The following is a 6,113-nucleotide window of genomic DNA, read 5'->3' as shown; positions in this document are numbered from 1 at the left end:
TAAAATAGATTGGCGTGGAGGGTAGGGTAAGCAAAAGGAGTTTCCTTTGTGTCGGTAGAAAGCGGTGATCTGCCATTCCCCGCTTTCTCATTTATTGCCTTGAAAACGGGTAGTCTTCGACTTACGACCACAATTGAGCCTAGCATTTCTGTTGCTGAGACCTTTGTGAAGTGAGCTTTGCCCCATCTTCCCCATTGGCTTTGCTTATGAGAAAGTTGCAGAAGGTGATCCCAGGATACTGCAACTATCATAAATATGAATCGATTGCCATGCATCGGAATTTTGATCACATGACCATAAAGATGCTGCAACGGTTGTGTGAAAAAAAATTTTTTTATTGGCAGAGTGTGATTGGACGCACAAGGAATTTATCTTTGGTGCATATGCTCTCAGTGTACATAAAAGAAAAGATAAATTTGGCAAGAATCATAAGATACAACACTTAACGATAGTCTGGGTGCAAATAAGCAATCAAATATTAGGAACCAGTCAATATAAACCGTAAGCATACAAGCAACAAAGTTACAGTCATACAGTCATTTGTGGGAGGAGTTGGGTGATGGGAACAATGAGAAGACTAATAGTAGTGCAGACAGTGAATAATTTGACAGTATTGAGGGAATTATTTGTTTAGCAGAGTGATGGCGTTCGGGGGGAAAATATTCTTGTGTCTAGTTGTCTTGTGTGCAGTGCTCTATAGTGTTGTTTTGAGGGATTGAAACAATTCATGTCCAGGATATGAGGGGTCAATAAATATTTTCACCGCCCTCTTTTTGACTCGTGCAAACAATACAGGTCCTCAATGGAAGGCAGGTTGGCAGTAATTGTTTTTTCTATAGTTCTGATTATCCTCTGAAGTCTACCCTTGTGTATGTCTTTGGAGATTCAAGATGTTGTAGGATGTAGTGCAGAGCCATATTAACAGCATCATCTGTTGATATATTTGCTCGCTATGCAAATTTCAGGGGGTCTAACAGTGGATCCGTAATGGTTTTCAACTGGGATATCACTAGTCTTTCAAAGGTTTTCATAACTACAGAATTTTAGAGCAACTGGTCTGTAGTCATTCAGTTCCTTGATGGATGGCTTCTTTGGCACTGGGATGACAATGGAGCATTTGAAGCAAGAAGGAACATAGTGATTTGTTGAAGATGAGGACCAATTGGTCAGCACAAACATTTAAGCAAGGCGTTATCTTGTCTGGGCCTGGTGGTTTTCCAGGCTTCTGTCTGTGAAATAGATCTTTCACTTCCTTTTCTGTGATCACCAGGGGTTGTGAACCTAATAGGATGGGGTCAGTTGTAGGAGGTTTGGCTGTTGTTGGTGTGTCTGGGATGGACATTGGGGAGATAAGTGGATGTAGTTTCCTTTCAAACCTGAAATAGAACACATTCAGGTTATCTGTCAGTTGCTGGTTTCCTTCGGCTTGGGAAGGAGGTTTGCTGTAACTGGTGATGTTTTTAAGAGTTTTCCACATATTTGCTGTTCATTTGTTCAGAACTGATTCCTTAGCTTTTCAGAGTAGGTTTTTTTTGCTACTCTGATATCCCTTGCTAATACATTTCTGCCCGATTGTACAGCATTCTATTACCTTTTGTTAAGGCTTCCTGTTTGGAACAGCGTAGCTGCTTAAGTTTAGCTGTGAACCAAGGTTTAGTGTTACTGTATATTCGCAAGTTCCTGGTCGGTACGCTTAGGACTTCACAGAAGCTGACATATGATGTTACAGTATCTGTGAGTGAGTTCATCCAGGTCTGCAGGGGAATCTTCAAAAATATTCCAGTATGCGCAGTAAAAGCAAGAGATACAAGGTGAATCGTGCAACGATCAGCTGCTCGTGGTAAGGATTGATAAGCATCTTTTAGTATTGTGTAGCAGTGATCTAGAGTATTCTTGCCTCTGGTGGGACAATTGACATGCTGAAAATATTTTGGAAGCTCTTTCTTTAAAAAACAGCTATAAGTCACTTTTTTCAGTGCCGTTGTAATTTCAAACAATCACTAAATGAACTGTTGTAACTTGAGGACTACCTGTACTGGTACTTACGTATCAGTAATAAAAAGAAATGGCATTAAACCAGGAAAAAGTGGAATTTCTGTTGCCCTGCAGTGCACCACAGGATATTTTGGCAAATATTCTTGTTTTGTACAGAAGCTGGAATTAATTACCTTTTCCTCCTTACTCACTGGGGAGACTGAAAAAGGATTTCCTAGCTATAGAATTCTTAAAGGAATTTGGATATCTTGAGTTAAATCAAACTGTAGGTTTTGGTAATAAACATTATTAGTAGCCTAGGAGTTCACATTTAAATCACAATGAGCAGATTTATCTCTTGTCCAATTCAACAGAGCAATGGCTGGTTTTGATTGGAGAAAACTAATATTGTAGTTGGCCCTTCCAGCCTGTGAGAAAATGAAGCGTCTTTCCCATCTCCTGTTATGTTTTGACCAAACTTCTTTTTCTTGACTAGAGAAACATATTTTAAGGCTCAATTTGGTAGCTGCTATTTTGCCCTGGTGCCTCCATTGCAATATGAACAGCATTAAGTGGTTGTACATTTGCGTGCTTTATTTAAGTCTTGTCCTTCTTACTTATAGCCTCATTGAAGTAAAAAATCCATTGTTGTTCTTGTGATTGTTTCTCCCGGCTTCCCCCTGAATTTCATTCCAAGCAATTAGAAATAACCACCTCTAATTTTATTAGAGCTCTCCAGTGTTGCCTTAGAGAATTACATAGCATGTTGTCTCCTGAGCCAAAAATAGCTCACCCACGTTATATAATTTGGCAGATGTTTGACAGCACTCTTGCTAGTCGATTTTGTTAATCCCAGGCAGACAAACCCCAAACTCTGGGTGTTTATGTGTCACTTGGTGGAAAACTAGTTATGTAACTCTCATATTCTGTTTGTGTGTTTGTGATCAGGTGAACAAGTGGTAGAATTTTCCCAGATAATTCCCAAAAGGTTATCAATTCAAAAAGCAGTGAAAAAATTGCTCCAATCCTCAGAAGTGTACTCTCAAAGGTAGTGGATATCAGTGCAAATTATTTCCACAAAAAATATTTACGATTGCAGTTTTATTATAATTCTGTTGCAATTTTTTCATTTGGGAAAAAAAATTAGCTGCTTAGTAACTTGTACCCTGAAACTACTTGGGTTTTTAGATGTGGCCTTGATTCAAGAAATGTTACTGAACAGATAGTTTAATTAGTTGTCAACATTTTATTGATTCCTTTTTAAGGCCCGTTTAATGGCATCAACCTAGCATTCATTCATAGGACCTGTTTTTATAACATACTTCTGAAATGCGAATAGGTTGAATGCAAAAATGGACACCACCAGCCTCCCTATTTTGCTTTTCATATGTGGTCTTTGGGATCTAATGTCATAGTTGAGACATAGATGAGGGACTGTGCCTCTGCCTTGGGCTTTTTACAATTAGTAGAGGATATCCCAGGGAAAAAAATGTAGATAGGTTGTAAGATGTTAAGGAGCCATCAGTGAGGTTGGGCATGATGGCGCTTTGTGACTGCAGCCTACAAAACAAGAACTCCTGCCAGAAATATGTGAATGCTTTAAACAGCTGCATGGCTTGAGAATAGCCTGATTCTCTAGCTTTCAGGAATGTACAGGGTTTCTTGGGGCTCAACCACATGCAGTGAAGTGAGTGGCATTATGATACTGGTTTGTGTTATGGTTTTTTTATTATCCAAAGGGTTGTCTAGTATCTATAGAAAGACTTGAACTTCTTAGTAATTATAGCTACTTTTGCCAGTTCCATATTTGTAGGAACTGGTGAATACTGAATCTTTTATTTTTATTTGTGCGTGTTCCCTTGAATTCTGCATTTTGGATAATTTTTTCCTTATTTAATATTTATTTAATTTATTGTGTCCCGTGCACTGATGTCAGGCTGTCAATCCTGCAAATAAATATTTGAAACCCATGTGCTTTGGATGTCCTGTTTTTAATCACACGTGTAACAGTCTCCGTATCTATAAAATATTTTATTCTCTAAAGAAGATCAATAAAGTAGCCCTATTAATGAGGACATTCAACGTATAAGCAGCTTCTACTATTTAGGGCAATGATTCAGTTTTTTAAATTTCTCTTTAATAGGATCATTCTTTGTCAAGTGGACCAGGTGTCCCCACTCGACCACCTTCAATTTCAATTAAACTCTGCACACGAATGGACCTAAAATTTTGCACACCTCAGTTTTATACCATAAGGATATATGTGCAAAGTTTCATTGAAATTGAAGGTGGTAGAGTGGGGACATCTGGTCCACTTGATAAAGAATGACCCAATACTAACATTTATCATCACAAGTTATCTTTAAATTAGTAGTAGTCACACCTACTTTTTTTATTTGATGCACACATACACACAGATAATGCTACAGGCAGAAAATGAAGGTAATGCAGTATCTAAAATGAATGTAGAGAACATATGCTGAGGAAAATAAAAGGAAAAGGACAGAACCAGGAATAGAGTAGAGTAGAATATTGGAAGGGATCTTGGAGGTCTTCCAGTCCAATCGCCTGCTGAGGCAGGAAACCCTGCACTTGGACCTCAATTGCCCAACTCTCGGGGCAATTCTGGGAGCTGAAGTCCAAACATCATTTATTCACCAATTCATTTGATTTTAAAATCGTAATAGAAAAAGAAAAGGAACAAAATGCAAAAATAATTACGATGAATACATTCTGAAAGGGGGGAAAAACTGCCTTAGAAAAAAGTGAAAACAATAGAAAAGAAAAAAAAACACACTATCATTATAAGTTAACAGCTACAATTCTGTACATACATACCTAATGCAAATAATATTCAAGTGTGTGTATGTGTGTGTATATATATAGGAATTTTAGGAACTGTCCTAAAAATGTGAGTTGGCAACAGACATTGTGATGTTTAAACGTTCTGTTGCCTCTTCATATATATACATGTTTAAATGTTTCGGAGATCGCAAATCAAACTTCTGTGAAATCAAACTGTCCATTTAGGAAGCAACACTGATTGACAGTCAATTTCACATGCTGTTGTACAAATGGAATAGTTGTGCAAATGAAATATTCAATGAGAATATGTCATTCATTTAGATCTAGGATGTGTCATTTGAGTGTTCACTTTATTATATCTATCTATCTAACATTATTATTTTTATTTATTTATTTATTTATTTATTTGTATGCCGCCCCCTCAGTAGACTTGGGCGGCTTAACATACATAATTATTCTTTTTCATGTTATGTATTCTGCAAAAATTAGTTCTATACAGTATTTCATTATATTTGACCACACAAAATGTAATAAGTTTCGCAAGATGGTAGTGGATTCTATAAACAACTCTTTTGACACTAACATTTTCAGAGGAGAATATTATCTTGAATAACATGCATGCAATTTGAGAACTGGACAACGTAATTGCATGTTTGCTCTAGACCGGATTCACTTGCTCTTATGAGCGGACTGCCCATAATCGTAGAAATCCACACAATCTAAAAGTTCACCAAGTTTGAGAAACATTGTAAACGACTCCGAATTTAATTTAATTTTAATTTATTTCATTACATTTATATGCCTGCTCTCTTTCTAGCTTTTTATAACAATGTATTTTAAATTAGTTTTTAAACGTTTTTAACATTAGATTTGTATTTATATTGTATTGCTGTTATGTTGTGAGCCGTCCCGAGTCTTCGGAGAGGGGCGGCATACAAATCTAATAAATTATTATTATTATTATTATTATTATTATTATTATTATTATTATTATTATTATTATTATTATTATTATTATTATTATTATTATTATTATTAATTTGCACCGAAACCCACAAAAGATCGCTTCTTCTTTTGGCTCCTGGCGAATTGCATGGAAACTGTCCCGCCCTCCAGGGACACAAATCTTTGCTATTGATGTTACCGTAAAGTCGCTCTTGCTCTTTCCCTCGCGCCCCATTTCAAGCCACGCTCGCTCCCATGTACGAGCTCCGGCTGTTTCGTTACGTTTCTGAATACTTTCCTGGGGCTGCAATCCCAGCTTCCTAGGGGCAGCTTATTCGGCGCGCTGCGCCTTTAAGAAAACGTTTCTTCCCTTTCGCTACACTCGAATC

The sequence above is a fragment of the Erythrolamprus reginae genome, chromosome 2 (genome assembly GCF_031021105.1).
Source record: "Erythrolamprus reginae isolate rEryReg1 chromosome 2, rEryReg1.hap1, whole genome shotgun sequence".
Taxonomy (NCBI): domain Eukaryota; kingdom Metazoa; phylum Chordata; class Lepidosauria; order Squamata; family Dipsadidae; genus Erythrolamprus; species Erythrolamprus reginae.
The sequence above is the reverse complement of the archived record's forward strand: the minus strand, read 5'-3'. Positions refer to the sequence as shown.